The sequence below is a fragment of the Motacilla alba genome, chromosome 7, assembly GCF_015832195.1.
Source record: "Motacilla alba alba isolate MOTALB_02 chromosome 7, Motacilla_alba_V1.0_pri, whole genome shotgun sequence".
In the NCBI taxonomy this organism is placed as follows: Eukaryota; Metazoa; Chordata; class Aves; order Passeriformes; family Motacillidae; genus Motacilla; species Motacilla alba.
Genome location: NC_052022.1, coordinates 578,096 through 596,613, shown reverse-complemented (window position 1 = coordinate 596,613; position 18,518 = coordinate 578,096). Strand labels below are relative to the sequence as shown.

The 18,518-nt window shown below is 54.8% G+C and overlaps 1 long non-coding RNA gene across 1 annotated transcript; it reads right to left on the bottom strand.

Annotated features, from left to right (window-relative positions):
- Positions 1–3,119: 3,119 nt before the first annotated feature.
- LOC119703506 lies at positions 3,120–16,810 on the bottom strand. Its single transcript, XR_005257644.1, has 3 exons — positions 16,592–16,810; positions 5,603–5,682; positions 3,120–3,276 (listed from the first exon to the last, which is right to left on the bottom strand). It is a non-coding gene; the product is annotated as an uncharacterized LOC119703506 (long non-coding RNA).
- Between the last annotated feature and the right edge of the window lie 1,708 nt (positions 16,811–18,518).

Genomic DNA, 18,518 nt, shown 5'->3' with positions numbered 1-18,518 from the left:
ACACATAACAAATATATCTATACTGTACATAACGAATATATCTATACAGTGCCTCCTTTTAAAAAACGGTTCTAATATTCGGATCACGAAGATCCCAGAGATGTTCTTCTCTGTGTCCGTGCTCTGAGTGACTGGGTGACTCTGGAGGAGCCGGTTGCCCAGCCCGGGCAGCCGAACCGGGGCGGGCCCCGCCGTGCCCGCGGCACAGCAGCCGCAGCAGCGCCGGGGCTGTTGCTGCGATGCCCCGACCTTCGTGCCCGGGGAGAAGGATGCTCCGGGCTAATTAGCGGGACTAGCCCCTCGTTCCCAAAGCCACCGCCTGGAAATGCCGGGACGGCCGCAGCCTGCGGCTCATCAGCATTCGGCGTGGCTGCCAGGTTGCGCGGGAGGCGAGATAAGCGCGCGGGCAGAGATAAGGGAGCCAGCGGCGGGCACAGGCACCGGGCTGCGCGGGGACCTCGCTGCCATCTCCGTGACCCGCGCTGCCAGCGCTGCCCGCGCCCCCGGGGTGCCACTGTCCTGCAGCACTGCCACCGTCCTGAGGCACTGCTGCCATCCTGGGGCACTGCCACCGTCCTGTTCTGTTAGCACTGCCACTGTCCTGGGGCACTGCCACTGTCCTGGGGCACTGCCACTGTCCTGCAGCACTGCCACCGTCCTGCAGCACTGCCACCATCCTGTGGCACTGCCACTGTGCTATTCTGTTAGCACTGCCATCGTCCTGCTGGCACTGCCACCGTCCTGCAGCACTGCCACCATCCTGCAGCACTGCCACTGTCCTGTTCTGTTAGCACTGCCACCGTCCTGGGACACTGCCACTGTGCTGTTAGCACTGCCACCATCCTGGGACACTGCCACTGTCCTGTTAGCACTGCGACTGTCCTGTTCTGCTGCCTCTGCCACTGTCCACAGGAGCGGTTTCCTCACAAGGCGGAGGTGCTGGGATGAGCACATCCCATCCCCTCTGGGCAGTGCCAGCTCTCGGGATTCCTGAAGTTGGGATGTGGGAGGCAGCGGCCAGCGCTCAAACCTGGCGGCCAGGCAGGGCCAGCTCATCCCACTGCCATCCCACTCCAGCCCCGTGCCAAGGACCAGCAGGGATCCCAGGAGCCATGGACCAGCAGGGATCCCGGGAGCCAGGAACCAGCAGGGATCCCAGGAGCCATGGACCAGCAGGGATCCTGGATAGCCAAGGACCAGCAGGGATCCTGGGAGCCAGGGACCAGCAGGGATCCCGGGAGCCAGGAACCAGCAGGGATTCCAGGAGCCAGGGACCAGCAGGGATCCCGGGATCCAGGGACCAGCAGAGATCCCAGATAGCCAGGGACCAGCAGGGATCCCCTGATAGCCAAAGACCAGCAGGGATCCCAGATAGCCACGGACCAGCAGGGATCCCCTGATAGCCATGGATCAGCAGGGATTCCAGGAGCCAGGGACCAGAAGGGATCCTGGGAGCCAGGGACCAGCAGGGATTCCAGGAGCCAAGGACCAGCAGGGATCCCGGGAAGCCTCAGCCACCCCGCTGTGCCCGGACCCAGCAGTGTCTCCAGGCCACGGGGCAGCTCCGGGCACTGCTGGGCTCACAGGAGCTTCCTCTGCTCCCACTGCTCCCAGCTCACACACACCGAGCGCGGAGCCCTTCTGGCTCTGCCCGCCCTAAGCTGGGCTTTTTCCTCAGCAGATATTTTAGGACTTAGTTGAAATCAAATACAAGTTTTTTTAATCTAGTCTAAACCTACTAAAACATTCACTACTCTTACTGCCTAATACATTTATTCATGGCCTATATATATTCTCCACTATAACTAACCTCTTTTTTCATGTCTTCATTTTTAATAATATTGCTTATGTGAAAATTGCTGGATAAATTATTCAATTCTCTCCATAATCCAGTATATCTGCAGTAAAACTGCTAACCTGGCTCTGCCAATGCATTCATAATAATTTTGGTTATTTGTCTGTGTTCCTCCCCTCCCTCCCTCCCCTCCATCCACCCCCCCCTCGGGCTGTCCCCCACCATGGAGAAGCATTTTGCTCTTACACGGTGAAGAGACGGTGTCTTGTCAACACAGAGGTCAGCATGGATTTCGCGTGGAATTTCAGGCATGCATTTCACTGCATGGATTTCACGTGGAATTTCAGGCATGCATTTCACTGCATGGATTTCACGTGGAATTTCAGGCATGCATTTCACTGCATGGATTTCGCGTGGAATTTCAGGCATGCATTTCACTGCATGGATTTCACGTGGAATTTCAGGCATGCATTTCACTGCGGGGCGAGCAGGATTATTAATCACTCCCACAGCCACGAGTTCACAGAGTCTGACCTCTGGCCAATACAAAAATACCTGCTCTGGAGGACAGCGGGCAGGGCTTGAGGCCAACCCCCGAGGCAGGGTGTGGTGCGGGTGATCACCCTCGGGAGGAGGAGTGCTGGTGGGAGCCCCGAGGCTCTGCACCCCTGGGAGCATGCTGAGTGGGAGGGAAGAGGAACTGGAGATGCCCAAGGCCAGGTTGGACAGGGCGTGGAGCTTGGGAAGGGTCCCTGGCCGTGGGGAGAGATGAGCTTTGAGGTCCCTTCCAACCCATCCCATTCCATATTCTACGATTCCACGTTCCTGTGAAAGCTGGCTGATGCACCAAATACTGATGCGGGAGGGAGAAGCATCTCTCTGTGGGGTGTGGGTCACCCTGCCAGAAGGGAAGGAGCATCCCCATCCGCTGGGGTGGCAGGGATGGGGCCCCGGAGGGATGAGACGGTTTGGGCACTCAAATGTTAGAATATTTGCAGTGATTCGTGGTGCGTGTGGCCCCTCTCATCACACACGGTGAAAATTTAAAATGAGACCAAGTGCTACACCCCTCTGCCCAGGGCTGGGCGTGCCTCTGTCGTGCCCCAAAACCCACCTCACCTCTGCCTCAGCACCCCCTCCGTTCAGAGACGCGGAGCTGCAGCAACAGAGCCATTGGAATAAAAAAGGGGCGAATAAAATGCTGAGAGTCAGTTTGATCTAACTCAACCTTTTCAAATGGCTACACTAATTCTCGACATCTGAATTTAACTGTGTGTTTGCCCCCCTATAAACAGGACGAATAAACACTACATCATTTTTACACTTGAACTGTATTATGATTTTAATGCAGGCTCAGGTGAGACGAGGTCAGAGGATACAATTAAATGGATCTGGTACCATCTGGAGATTAGGGTCTCTTTAACCATGCTTGGGTGATTTATCCATCAGCAACTCATGTAGTGCTTCATAAAAAGTGGTATCTGTTTAAAAAAAAAAAGATATTAAAATACGGCATATTTTTAAAATTAGAGACTAAAATATTATGTACTTGCAGGCAGGCAGTTTATTTCCTAACCACTGGAACAGAAATTCCTGTATGGGAGTAAACGTCCCGATGTGAATTCGCTGTGTTTGCTGCTGCAGGGCTGCCGTGAGCGGGGCAGAGGGGAGCACCCAGCAAAGCCCCAGCCCTGAGGGGGGCTCCAAGGGGTCCCACACCCCTGTGGGGACCTGCCCTCCTCCCGCCCCCACTGCTGCTCCAGGAGGGAGCAAACAAAACTCGGAGCCTCCTTTTATCGCAAGGCTGCATGTAATAGTCCCTGGCATTCACCACAATTTATTCTGTAATGAAACAAAATGGGTGCAAAATCAAATATTTAAAGTGTCAACTTCCAAAGCAAATGAGTGGCTAAAACTCGGTTTAATAATTGATCCATCAACGTGCAGATCAAAGGTAAGGCCAAAATTAAACAATTATTTTTCTGAAATTATATTTGATTAAAAATTTCCTGAAAGAAAAACAATTCAGCCATTCTTGTGGACAGTAATTTATACAGTTTAGTGATCCTGCTGTCAATAATATACAAATAGCACTAATATATTACTATAATGCTTCATTTTCATTAAGACATCTGCCAAGTTCTCAAAAACCTTTTCCATTTGGGACTTGACTTATAATTGCATAATCCCTTGGGGGAGTTTCAATATTATTTTAATCAATTTTAACCACAATACACAATATGGATGATTGCATTGCAATGTCATTTCCAAAGTTACTTTCCCCCATTACTCATTCGCACGGGGAGAGGACGCTGGAAATGCTGGTGAAGGATATTCCGGTAGGAAACAAATGGCAGGGACAATGGCAGAATGAATTTCTGCCCCTTTCAGAAGAACGACAAGGCCAATAAATGTGAATTTACATGAGCTGAGGGTCTGCCGGGGGTGTTGCTGCTGCCCCTGGGTCTCCCGAACAACAGCAGCTGCTTTTTGCAGATCCTCCCTCTCCCCTGGCCCCCCTGCCCTTCCCTTCCCACCCAGCCAGCAGCGCAGCTCGTACCCGAGGAGCTCGTGCTGCTACACCACAGCTGATTCCTGCTCCTCCTCGGCTCCAGAGCGTCCCTGCAGCCAGAGAGGCTGGGCTCTGACCTCTGGGCTCTGTTCCCTGGGCTGCTCTGCCACGTTTCTGCCACCTTTATCTGCAGTGACACAGCTGGAGCCCCTTTGCTGGCTGCTGCCACCCCCTCCTGCCCCCAGCCCCGGGGTTTCCTGCATCCTCCAGATCCTGAACGTGCAGATGATCCACTGAGGAGGGGACTAGGGGCACACAAGGGTCTGGAGAGGACTCAGGGTCCACAAGAAGGTCCACATGGGCTTGGAGGGGTCCAGAGGTCCATAAGGGCCCGGAGAGAACCAGGGATCCACAAAGGTTTGGAGAGGAACAGGGGTCCACAAGGGTCTGGAGAAGACAAGGGGTGCACGAGGGTCTGGAGAACAAGGGGTTCACAAGGGTCTGGAGAAGACAAGGGGTGCACAAGGGTCTGGAGAAGACAAGGGGTGCACAAGGGTCTGGAGAAGACAAGGGGTTCACAAAGGTCTGGAGAAGACAAAGGTTCCATGAGGGTCTGGAGAAGACAAGGAGTCCTCGAGGGTCTGGAGAAAAGCAGGGGTTCACAAAGGTCTAGAGAAGAAGGGGTGCACAAGGGTCTGGAGAGAACAAGGGATGCACGAGGGTATGGAGAGAACCAGGGGTTCACAAAGGTTTGGAGAGGAACAGGGGTTCACGAGGGTCTGGAGAGAACAATGGGTGCACGAGGGTCTGGAGAAAACAAGGGGTGCACAAGGATGTCCACGAAGGTCTGGGGTGGACTAAGGTTCCCCCAGGTGCGGGGAGGCCAGAGAATGGAGAAAAGGCAGGTGGAGGGGAGCGTGGGCAGGGCTGGGGTGGCAGGCAGGCAGCGGGGAAGGCCCAGTGAGCCGCTGCCAGCCGCGTTGAGCGCGCGGAGCCCCAGGCCGCCGCAGCCGCGACCCTGCCGATATTACAGCGGTAATATTTCCACAGGCATGACCTCCCCCGGAGCTGGGCCTCCAATATACTCTGAGCAAACACGCTCTCCTCCCTGTCAGGCACGCTGAGATATCTTCTTCCTCCACCTGTGTTCCCCCGAATTATGCTGTTCCTGGCATGTACGTCGTGCTGTCGGCTGCGGGTGTGACGCACACGCGGCGCGGACGGGGAGGTGACAGCTGGGCTTTAATTGCTGCCACTGAGGCGGGGGTGGTGTCCTTATAAATGCTGGAGCTCACCTCAGGAGCTGCCCCATCCCTTGGGCACGAGCTCTGCACGTGTTCCTGGTCCCTGGGGGTGCAGCATGGCCACAAATACGCTGGGAAAAAAAAAATCCCATTTTTATGCAAAGTCAGGGTTTTGAGGACAGCTCCCCACCCGGGTGAAGCCTGTGAGATGGGATGTGCAGCTCGGGGTGCCCATCTGAGCCCCCAGGGATGCTCTGCCTGCTCCGGATCAGAGCAGTAACAGCACAAGCCTCAGCCACTTAATAATCATGGAAAAGGCTTCTGTAGCCAGGCAGAACCACAGAGAAAAATCATTAAAAAGTCATTTCCACCAAATGGCTGTTTTAAAAAAACATTTCCAAGCCCTACCTATAGCACTTTGCATAATTCCTCCCTGTTTATGAAAATGAAATCCCCGAGAAGTCTGCGTTCCAGCCCATATGGCGGCGGATGTGATATTTGGAGGAAAATACGGCGCTGCTAATTTGCCTCTCGGCCCCTGGGGCGGCTCCCCTGGCAGGGCCGTGCCACCAGAGCTGCAGCCACAGAAGGGCGGTGACAGCACCAGCCCGGGGCTGGGACGGGAATGGAAGGCCAGGAGGAACGAGGAGCCCCGGCGCAGCTCCACCCCGGCACCCTCACCCAGGTGCCACCAAAAGGGTTAAAGAAGTTTTGACTGCTTTACTCATGAACCCTGCCAGCGGAATGCGTTCTGAATCCCTGTTTAAAAGACATGTAATTGCCTCGGATTCTTTATATTATCATAACTCTTCAAAATTGATTGGTTTTAGGTTTATGGAAAAATATGCAAATGCGCAGGGAACGACGCACATTCCTCATTGTGGGTGTAAAAGTAGTTCACAGAGAATCCGTCTGATTGAGTTTGATTACTGAACAAAATCTAATTATTCGAGATACACGTCCGGGCTTTTCTGGAGAGGCACGCTGAAGAGAAGAAATATTTGGGATTTGAGAGTGTTGTTTGCCCGCTCAGATTTGTTTATTCACATATATTTTGACAGGCCAGAATTTTAAATAATTGAAATCAGTGTTCACTCCTCAGAGTCAAAGAAGCAATGCGGGTGCAGAGCAGCCCCTCCCGAGGTGTGTGAGCAGCACCTTTGGGCTCCCACCGAGGCACAGAACCACTGAACCATGCATTGGGTGGGCTTGGGAGGGACTTGAAGCCCATCTCATCCCACCCCCTGCCAGGAAAACCTCCCGGCTGCTCCAAGCCCCATCCAACCCACTGGGACACCTCCGGGGATCCAGGGCCAGCCACAGCTGCTCTGGACAACCACCGCCCTCACAGCCGGGAATTCCTTCCCAAAATCCCATCTGAATCTCCCCTCTGTCAGCTCCACAGTTTTATCTGTGGTTTTGGACATCCCCATGGAAATTTCCACGCCGAGCCACTCCAGCAGGTGCCTGCTATGGATGAGGACGTTGGGCTGGGCACAGGTACCATCCCCTGCCAGCCCAGCACCCCAGGGCCCACCACCACAGCCCTCATTTCTCACACGTGCTGAAACATGACTTCTGGAGAAGCGGGAAACGCTGGAGTGAAGTCCTGGCTCCTCCCAGGCCTTTGTCAAGGAGCACTTTGTCAGTCTTTTACAGCAGCGTTGAATAATTACCGAGTCCCACCCTCCCATAATCCTCACCCTTTCCCAATTATCTGCTCAATTATAATCCACAAAGTCTCCTGCATTAAAGGGAACCATATGTTCTTCACAGTCACTTCCAGGAGGCACATGCCAGCCTGGCCTCGCCTGTACACAAACGTTTGCTCCCCAAAATCCCCCCCGAAAAGCTCCTCTCCTGCAGCAGCTTTGCACACCAAGCCCCTCCCTCGGGGGGTCCAGGAGGGTCCCAGACCTCCTGACTCAATTCCTGCAGCCACCAACCTCCTTTTCTCCTTTCTTTTTTTTTTTCTTTTTTTTTTTCTTTTTTTTTTCCCAGTGCCGTTGTTTGAGTTGGGTGCTGAATGTGGGTGGGTTTGCCACTTAGTAATGCAGATCCAGGAGATGCCACTGTAGGTCTGCACCTCTGATCGGCCTGTGAAAATCCCAGTTAATCAGTCATGGGTGATTTTCCCTTCTCCGCACACGTGGGTGTCACCGAAGTCTCAGCCGAGGAAGGAGGAGCTCCTGCCCACCCGCACCAAGGTGGATGTTGGAGTCTCTTGGTCCCTCCCCTTTCCCGGTCACTCCCCTTCCCATTTCCCTGGTAAGGAATCATCACCACCCAAACCATCTCTCCATTAACAGGTTTTTCCATACCCTTGAGTGCCGTACCAAGGACTGTAGGAAGGGGCTGCCCACCCTTTGAGGAAATTGGTGGGTAATAATGAGCTGTAGAGCCCCTCCAATGCACCCTGTTATCAAATACAAAGGAATTACTTATGCATGCTGCTCTGAGACCCACCATTAATTAGGAGTTTTACATATTAATCACAACACCAGTTTGCCTCTCCCTGTGAAATGCTGAGTGATGCTGGGGGGGCAGTCTGGCGTGCTGCTCTGGGAAGCCAGGCATGGAAAAGCTCCAGACTTTGGGCTCAGTTCAAAGAAAGTGGGCTTGGGTTAGGAAATAACTGGGCTGATTGTCCCACTAACAGGTAAAATCCTGCAGCAGTCCCGAAACCAGAACTGCAGGAGGCAGGGCTGCTCTGGCCAGACCTCACCATGCCTGTCCTTTGCAGTGGGACATGGGATTCAGGAAGAATTTCCCCATGGAAAGGGTGCTCAGCCTTGGCAGGGGCTGCCCAGGGGTCTTTGCAGTGCCATCCCTGCAGGTGTCCCAGGAATTCCTGGGGGTGGCACTCAGGCCTCATGGAAGAGACCTTAAATCCCACCCAGGGCCACCCCTGCCATGGCAGGGACACCTCCCACTGTCCCAGGCTGCTCCAGCCCCAGTGTCCAGCCTGGCCTGGGGCACTGCCAGGGATCCAGGGGCAGCACAGCTGCTCTGGGCACCTGTGCCAGGGCCTGCCCATCCTCACAGCCAGGAATTCCAAATTCCCAATATCCCGTCCATGCCTGCCCTCTGGCAGTTCAGGTACTTGCTGTAAAGCTGGAGCCTGTTCAAAGGAACCCAAAGAGCCACAACTGGTTTCATCACCATTTTCTTCCCCAGGCAATTGCCAGGAAGGCAGGACAAAAGCACCCTGTGTGTCAATAAAGATTTGCACTGTATCATCTATGCCAAAGAAACTAACTCAATCTTCTGCTCTTCAGCACAAATTAGAATTTATATGCAACTCCCCACTTCAGGTGGGCAATCCAAAGAAATTAACCTCAGGAGAAAATTGCTTTTTTCTGGCTTAACACAGAGCTCATTATCATGTCAGGCAGAAGAGACAGTGGGGAAAATGCAAAATCATAGGCACGATACAGTGGTGCATCCACATATTTCCAGCCAAGGAACCACTTATTAGGAGAGCTGTTTGAATTCCCGAGAGCCAGGCTCGTTCTTTAGGACAGAGTCACTCCTAGGGGCCATGAAACTGAACCGTGCCACGGAGCTCAAATACCAGGTGTGGTGGAGAAGGTGTCCCCGTGGTGCTGCTGCTGTGTGGGGGACACAGGGCTGCTTTCTGCAAATGTCCCAAAGCACTTGACAGGCTGGGCAGACGTTTCCACCCAGGGGAAAATAATCATTGGAGGGGTGAGTACAGCTCAGGTGTTGCGTTATTCCATCGGCCAGGATACCTGGATGGGGCTGGGAGCCACCTGGGTGGCCCTGCCCATGGCAGGGGTGGAACGAGAGGAGCTTGGAGGTCCCTCCCAACCCAAACTGTGCCGGGATTTTGTGATTCTGGGATCCCCTCCTGGCGCAGCCTGGCCTGGAGCACTCCCAGGGATGGGAGTGTGTCGCAGCTGTCCCTGTGAGATGTTTGAGCCCAAACCCCGCAGGCTCCTGCAGAGGGATGCTGCTGGTCCAGGCTCACCCTCCTGCTCCTCCCTGCGGCTCCTGCCCCCCACACGGGATGGGCACTGGGGGCAAAGGGGGTTTTCACCTGGGCAGCACAAGGCAGAGAGTGATTCTGCTCTCCCCAGCGTGTCCCCAGCTGTCCCCATCAGGGCTCTGCAGCCAGGGAGGCTCCTGGGCTGGGATGTGCCAGCTAGATGTGGCTGTCCTGCTAGGCGAGGCATGCCTGGAATCTTTCTGCCGGATAAGAATAATAAAAAAAGGATAGGAAGCTTGTCCTTCCCGGCGTTTGCCGGTGCCCAGCTCTGTTTGCAGCTGCGCTCTGGCTGCGCAGCCCGAAGGGCCGAGCCCGGCGGGCACAGCCGCAGGGACAGGCTGCTCGTCCCGAGCGGCGCCCCGGAGGGAAGGTGGCACATCCCCGCCTCAGCAGCGCTACCTGTGCCATCTGTGTCGAGCGCTTGCGGGGAAACCTCTCGGCACCTGCCATACAAATCAGGGTCACGGCCAAGGTCAGGCTGCGGGGAGTTTGGGGACGCGGGGAAGATGTTCGCTGGAAGCAGGAACAGCATCCCGGCGCATCCCGCCCGCCCCGCCCCAGCCTCCGGCAGCGCGGGCCCCGCTGGGAGATGTGTATTATGCCTGGGTTAATTTACTGATTAATCTCTAGTCAGTGGTTTGTGCTTTCCCCAGATGGCCAATTAAAATTTACAACTGGCAGAGCCGTGCCCTGTTGGCAGCCTGCGCGGGGCCCGGCAGCCGGCGAGGGCCCGCTGCTGCCTTTCCCTCCGCTGCCTTTCCCGCTGCTGCCTTTCCCTCTGCTGCCTTTCCCTCCGCTGCCTTTCCCTCCGCTGCCTTTCCCTCCGCTGCCTTTCCCTCCGCTTCCTTTCCCTCCGCTGCCTTTCCCTCCGCTTCCTTTCCCTCCGCTGCCTTTCCCGCTGCTGCCTTTCCTGCTGCTGCCTTTCCTGCTGCTGCCTTTCCCTCTGCTGCCTTTCCCTCTGCTGCCTTTCCCTCCACTGCCTTTCCCTCCGCTGCCTTTCCCTTTGCTGCCTTTCCCTTTGCTGCCTTTCCCTCCGCTTCCTTTCCCTCTGCTGCCTTTCCCTCCGCTTCCTTTCCCTCCGCTGCCTTTCCCTTTGCTGCCTTTCCCTTTGCTGCCTTTCCCTCCGCTTCCTTTCCCTCTGCTGCCTTTCCCTCCGCTTCCTTTCCCTCCGCTGCCTTTCCCTCCGCTGCCTTTCCCTCCGCTGCCTTTCCCTCCGCTGCCTTTCCCTCCGCTGCCTTTCCCGCTGCTGCCTTTCCCTCCGCTGCCTTTCCCTCCGCTGCCTTTCCCGCTGCTGCCTTTCCCTTTGCTGCCTCTCCCTCCGCTGCCTTTCCCTCTGCTGCCTTTCCCTCTGCTGCCTTTCCCTCTGCTGCCTTTCCCTTTGCTGCCTTTCCCTCTGCTGCCTTTCCCTCCGCTGCCTTTCCCGCTGCTGCCTTTCCCTCCGCTGCCTTTCCCTCTGCTGCCTTTCCTGCTGCTGCCTTTCCCGCTGCTGCCTTCAGCCGGGGCGAGGGGCCCTGGCCCGGCACGGGGCCCATCGCTGCCAGGGGCTGTGTCCACACCGGGACTGCCGGGAACGTGCCTTGAGCTGGTTTATTTTCCAGCATCAGCCTCATGACAATGGGAAGATGCCATCGGCTCACGTCCCTGGCGGCAGACAAAGAACTTCATGTTGCAATTTACTTTAAAAGTTTTTTGCCCAGTCACACAAAGCAAAAGCACATTGACAGGGGTTCCATCCAACCACTACAAGCACACGTACCTTAGGTTAAAACAATTCTTGCTTATTTGGAATACAGTACCTGCTTGTAAGCCTGAAGACACAATGCACAGAGCTCCATTATTAAGCTTACAACTTCCTAACATCTCTCTAGACAGACTTTTCTGCAGCTCAGGGAGTTATTCTAGACAAGCGTTAATACAGAGACCATTGTTCTAATGTCCTCACTTTTCTACTTCTCAGGTAATTTTTCTGCTGGCCAGTCTCATGGCTGTGCTCAGCTCCAGTCACAGCTCTGCTGTCTCCGAGGCCTGCCTTCTGCAGCTTTCCCAAACCCCTCTGATTTTAAGGATTCCCACAGGGCACCTCACCAGGGCTGGGGACCCTCTCCCTGCCCCTGCACCCGCGGCTGCCCTCACTTCCCCCGGGGCCGGCAGCAGCTGCAGCTGCTGGCAGAGCCAGGGCGCCGCCTGCGAGGGGACGATGCCTGGGCTGCGACACCTACCACAAACAAAATGCTCTTGCAGCAACAACAGGGAAAAACCCACGGAATGCTGTCCCTTGGCACTGGACACAGCTGGTACTGCAGCATCCACCCAGACAAGAGCTGCACAGGGAGAGCCCAGATTTCCTGAGCTTCTCTGAGCTAAAGTTACCTGTTTCCTTTCACAAAGGTGGTGTCTGGGCTGGAAAACTGCAAAGCAAATTAAAAATCAAACCAGATCCATTTTCTGAAGAGGCCAAACGCAGCAGTGATGGTTGTAGACGCCTAGAATCCCAGAATGGCTTGGGCTGGAAGGGACCTTAGAGCCCTTAAATCCCACCCCTGCCATGGCAGGGACACCTCCCACTGCCCCAGGTGCTCCCAGCCCCATCCAGCCTGGCCTGGGGCACTGCCAGAGATCCATGGCAGCCCCAGCTGCTCTGGCACCCTGTGCCAGGGCCTGTCCTCACTGCCAGCCAGGAATTTCCCCCAGTATTCCATCCAACCCTTTCCTCTATCAGGGGAAGCCATTCCCCTTGTCTGCTCCCTCTGGACCCTTGCAAAATGAAGTGCACCAGCACAATTTGTTTTTCTCAACAGCCCTCCTCAGAACTCCAGACAACACTCTGAGAAAAACAGAGGACAGATAAATTGGGAAATGCACACTGCTTCTGCAGGCGCTCCCAGAAGTGGCAGTTCTCTGCTTCAGAGCTAAATTTCCCTGCTGCTTTTTTTTTTTTTTTTTTTTTTTTAAGGAGCCTTCATGAATATTGATGGTAAACATAATAACTGCAATACTCAGGAGTATAGTCAACCCATGCTGTACAATTCACATAATTCCCCTTAAATTAACAGGAGTCCCACGTGTGCCCTGGGCACAGCCTGCACTCCCTGGGTGCCCAAGCCCAGCATCACCCCCTCCTCTTCCCACGGGGCAGCTCGGGTCAGGCCCTCGTGGCTGCTTTGTGTTCCCTGATTTTTAAGGCTGCATCCAGCTTTAACACCCAATGGGTGCACTGTGGGGCTGGAGTTTGGTTCATCAGTTCCCGAGGGATCGCCCTGTCCTGGCTCAGCCCTCTGCACGGGCTGGCTGCCAGGGCTGGGGCAGCTGCAGCTGCGCACCTGGGGCTCAGCTGGCTCCCCGGCCCGAGCAGCTCCCCTGGGCTGGGGTCCCAGAGAGCAGCAGCCAAGGGCAGAGCGATTCAAGGACACAGCAACGTCACCAGAGAATCAGTCATTAGCCCAATGAAAAGGGGGCTGAAATTCTGAAGGTGTTTTTGTCCCACGGAGCGTCCCTCCTGGTGTCCCATGGGACACGTCGGGAGCAGCATCCCTGGGGAAGCTGCAGCTACTGAGCAAGGCATGGTACCCCTCCAGAGAGAGCCAACCTGCCTGGCCAGGTGGCTGTCCTGGGCAGTTCCTGGGCTGGGAGCTGCCCTGGCTCAGAGAGAGGAGCAAGGCTCCCATCCCCACGTCCCAGGAGAGCCACAGCTCCTGCCCATCAGCAGCCTGGTGTCCCCAGGGTCCCCAGCCCCAGGCTGCAGGCAGGGCCGGGCCAGGCAGAGCTGCAGGCAGGCAGGGAAGGGCTCCTGGATGCCAGCTCGTGGGGATGCCACCAAAGCCAGGAGTGCTGCTGCTCGCAGGGTCTGCCCTAGGGATCTGTTCCTCCTCTAGCACGGCTTTCCGGGAGCTGTGTGTAAAGGATTCCTGGAAAATGAAAGTACCAGGGATGAGCAGAAGTGTCCAGACGGGGCATGGAAATATTTACATTTCAGAAAGCCCTGCCAGAAACGGAAAGAAATCCTGCCCAGCACACCCTGGTTCTGCTGGAGGAGCCCTCCAGCCTCTGGCACCAGGGGCTGCTGCACCCCCAGGTTCACCCAGCTCCACTCCGGAGCCAGAGCTGCTCTGGGCCCCATCCCCCCTGGGAATCACAGGGATTTGGGGCTTTTCTCTCCTCTTTTTTCAGTCAAGATAAAGATCTGCGTTTCGGAGCGATCCCGCACAAGTTCAGGCGTGACCCGCGCAGTTCCTGTCAACAGAGCCGGGCTGGTGATCTTTAAAGGGGATTTTCTCCAGGTGAAGGACAAACATGACATTAGAGTCATCAAACTCCCCGTCTGACAAGGACATATAAATTGTAAATGGTCGGGGGCACTGGGAGCAGCCTGTCTCTCTTCCAGGCCCTTTTCCATGCTGTGGGGATCTGCTGGATCCTGCCTGGGGCTCTGCAGGCAGGGACAGCGGGTGGCACGGCGGCTGTGGTGTCCTGCTGCCCACCGGGGCCTGTCCTGATGGCAGGAGAAGGGGAAGGAGCTGCAGCTGCCTCAGTCAGAGCTGATGGCCGGGCACTGCTCCTCTGATCTGTAAAGACAGCACGGGGCTGGCCCCCAGCATGGAGGGGGATGGTGGCCACTTCCTCAGGGCTTGGGGCCACCAGCTCCTGCAGACAGCTGGAGCATCCCAGCTTTGCCACTCCTCATACCATGGGTCCTTCCCTGGCCAGTGGCAAAAGGAGGGGGGCAGGCACCCCAGGATGAGGGCGGTGGGGGTCCCGGGTGGCCCTGACATCAGCACCCCTGCCCTGAGCCCCTGTCCTTCCCTGGGCTCCGAGGGCAACCACGGGGCTTTGGGCTCAGCCCATGTGGGGACAGGAGAAGCCAAGGCAGGGAGGGACAGAAGGTGACAGCACTGCAGGGGTGGCAGAGCTACAGGGGTGACAGAACTACAGGGGTGACAAAACTACAGGGGTGACAGAGCTACAGGGGTGACAGAGCTACAGGGGTGACAAAACTACAGGGGTGACAGAATGAAAGGGGTGACAGAGCTAAAGGGGTGACAGCACTGCAGGGGTGACAGAATTAAAGGGGTGACAGCACTACAGGGGTCCCAGCACTACAGGGGTGGCAGCACTAAAGGGGTGACAGCACTAAAGGGGTGACGCACTGCAGGGTTACAGAACTACAGGGGTCCCAGCAGAGCGCCCAGAGCTGCTCTGGCAGTGCAGCACTCTGAGCCCTGCCCAGACCCCTGCTCCCCCAAGGGCATGGCCGAGGGCAGCAGCCAAGGCGAGTGTAAAACCAGCCGGCAGGAAGCCCCCAGGAGCAGCCGGACACCAGGCACACCCTGCTCTTCCCGCCCTGCTGTAAATCCGGGACCGTCCTGGATTGATCCCAGCTGAGCAGAAGCCTGACTGAGATGGATTTAGTCCTCGAACTGTAATTAAAACTGAGCATGAGACGGGCGCAGAGTCCACGCGCTCGTGCAGATGGGGACGGCTCGTCCTGCTCCGCTCTGCTCGGCCGGAGCCGCTGCCCGGCGGGCGGAACAGCCGCCGCACAGCTGGCGGGGATGCAGCCGACCCCGGCCCGCAGGGAGCCCCGGAGATGCTCCCCAGCGGCTGCCACACGCACCCTGCTGCTGCTGTCACAGCTCCGCCAGCAGGGGCTGCCGGGCACGGGTGACACAAACAAAACCAGCCCCGAGTCCCCCCCCGGGATTCAGCAGAGCCCATCGGCAGCGCGGGGCCGGCAGCACAGCGCTCCTGCCGCTCCAGGAGGGGAAGCTGACCAAGCCAGCTCGCCGATATTAGAGACTGCACCGCAGAACCGCGGGGCCGTTTGGGCTGGAAAAGCCCTCTGAGCCCATCCAGCCCAGGCTGTAACCCAGCACCGCCCTGCTCACCCCTAACCCGTGTCCCCAGGTGCCACATCTACAGGCTTGCGCGTGATATCTGCCTCTCCTTTCCTGCCTCAGTTTCCCCACCTGTAGGATCACCACTGCTTATCAATGAGCCATGAACTGCCCGCGTTTGCCTTCCTTTGGAAGGACTTGTCTGGGAGATGCTGGGTGCCAGCATCCCTGCCCAGCAGCCGTGCTTGGCACCAAAGGGCGCCCGCGGGGTCCAGGTGGGCTTCATCATGGGTGCAGCACCAACCTGCTCTTTTCGGGGTAGAAGAAGGAAATCGGCTGAGGAGCCAACAAAGAAGAAATGGGAGGTCAGAAGTTTGATCGTTCCATTTGCCCCCCGGGGTAAACTGAGGCACCGAGTGGGGCGCAGGGTCCCTTTGCATGAAAATGCCCCCAGGAGTGCAAGGTGGGTGTTGGAGAGGCCGGGTCGGGGCCCCCAGCACCCACAGAGCCAGGGAACGCCTTCATCTGCCATGTGCCAGCCACAACAGGGCTCCGAGAAGATCACGGAATTTACAGCCTCAAAAGGAAAAAAAAAAGGCATAAAGGGTCACTTTATATAAAAATGTTGCTGTCATCTTCCATGTATGTAGTTCTCCCCACAAAGAGGTATATGCATCATTGATAATCTTGTAAACCTCTCATATATATATTTTATATATATTTATATATATATACATATATAGGTATTTTTCTATTGTTATCCATATATATGATATAGATACAGACATAGATCTGTATTCTCTATATTATTATAGAGATATAAATATTCTAGGTGTGCAGATACATATATATGTATTTTCTGTATTACTTCTATAATAATAATTATAATATTATAGAAGTAATATAGAAAATACACATATATGTATCTGTGGATGTATATGTGGATTATTACATCCATACATGTAAAATATATATGGATATAGATATATATAGAGATATATATCTATATATATATAGATATAGATGATGATATAGATCTATATATAGATAGATATAGATATAGATATAGATAGATATATAAATACAGATATAGATATAGATTAGATATAGATAGATATAAATGTATTTTCTAATGAATTCCAAGGAAGGCCATCACGTTCTACCTTCTCCCAGCCCTGGCCCTTTATCAATGCTACTCACATTTAATTAGTAGACATTTCTCCTTCCCGAGCATATTTACTTGAATTCCTCGTTCCTACGGCAACCCAGCCGCTGCTGCCGGCACAGCCCAGCCCGGCCTAAGCCAGGAATGGAGATTAACGAGCCTCAATATTCAGATTATACTGCACAGACCGAGCCTGGCGAGGGCATCCTTACAAAGCAGGCTCAGCTCTGCTCTGAGCAGATCCTCTTCATGCAGGGGCACCTGTGGTATCCAGCCTGGGAGACGGCTCCTTCAGCCCTAAATTCCCTGTAATTTGCTATCAACTCAGGTAAAGGCGTTTATTTATTTATTTTTATTAATTACACTCCGTTTCCAGTTTAAAACGCCCGGCACAGGAGCAGCTAAACGATGTCCAAGCCATCCCTGCTCAGCGAGGCTTTCCTCGCTGGTGCGGCTGCAGGTTTCACAAAATGCCTGCATTTCCTGGTGGCCCTGCAGCTGCCAGAACAGGAAATGTCCCTTTGGAGGGGCGCAGGCACTGCCACTGCTGCTGCCATCCTCGTGCAGGATTCCCTCAGCCGGCGTGCACGCTGCAGGCAGATGTTGGGAGAATCCTTTGAGATAAAAACCCAACGATTCTTCTCCTTTTCGTTCATAAATGTCCCTTATTTTTTTTGACTGGTAAAGGGAAGTGCAATGTAAATTAAATAAGAAGGGAAGGGATGTGTGTAAATCAGAGCGGGAAGCACCTCGTTTGAACGTTTTTAAATCTCACATGATCCCGATGCTTTTGAAGGAAAAGCGCAGTCTGAATGCTCACACACCTTCTATTTTCAACCTGGTCTGACAGTTTAACCCTGGAGCAGACAGCTCTGGTTCAAAGACAGGTACAAAGTGTTCAATAAAATAAATAACTGAAATAATTAAAACCAGGAGCAGAGCACCACGCACTGGGAAGCATTAATTTTTACAGATCTCCAAAAGGCACTGTGGATTTATTTGGAGGTTGTGTACCTGTCCCCACAGGGAGTGTTCAGGCGTTTTGGGGAAGGTCTTGGGGTGAGCAGACAGCTGAGCAGGGGCAGGGAGAGACCCCACGAGGGGTCAGGCACAGGAGCCCCCCTGGGGCTGGCTCTGGCACCGGTCTCAGGGGAATATTCGGGTGCCACCCCTGATTTGGAGGGTGAGCCGGGCTCGCAGGGCTGGGCTCCCCCACCTCTCCCTCCCTGCCCGGTCCCCCAGCCCTGCCCTGCAGCTGCTCCCGCTGGGGTGATGCTGTGGGGCACCCCTGGAGCTCAGGGAGCAGCCCGGGGTGTGATAAACACACTGCCTGAATTCATCCTCGCACTGCCAGCGCAGTGCAGAACCACCAAGGAAACTGGGGTGCAGTCAGCACTGCCAACACCCTCCACAGCCCTCGGCCACGAAGTGAGGGGCAGGAAGAGCTGGCATTTTTATGCATTATTTCTGTCCTCCCAAGCTTTCTGTTCCCCACGAATATTGGCCATCACAGGAATTAATTAATCTCAGCAACCCCAGAGTGGGGCAGGCTCTGCAGCAGAGCGTGCCCTGAACCCCACAATCCAGGATGTGCTCCCGGGCTTGTTCCAAGTGCCTTTTAATACCAAAGAACACAACAACTTAAATGCCATCCCCTGGTTTTATGAAAAAGCAATATAGGAGAGTAAATAGGGCAAATACCAACAAGGCAGGACACGCGAGTCGAATCGAACAATAAATTCAAATAATATCACTAAATCGAAGAGCCAGGCAGTGCCTGGGAGCTCCTTTCCCCATGACTTTTTCTGGAGGGCCGAGCAGCTGAGCACATGGAATAACCCATTCTCCTTGCCCATTAACAACAACAATCAAGGCTGGATTAAACCTCTTCAAATAATTCTCCAAGTAGAGATAAAGCATAAAAGAGCGAGAGAGGAAAAAATCCAGCGTATCCCTTCGCCG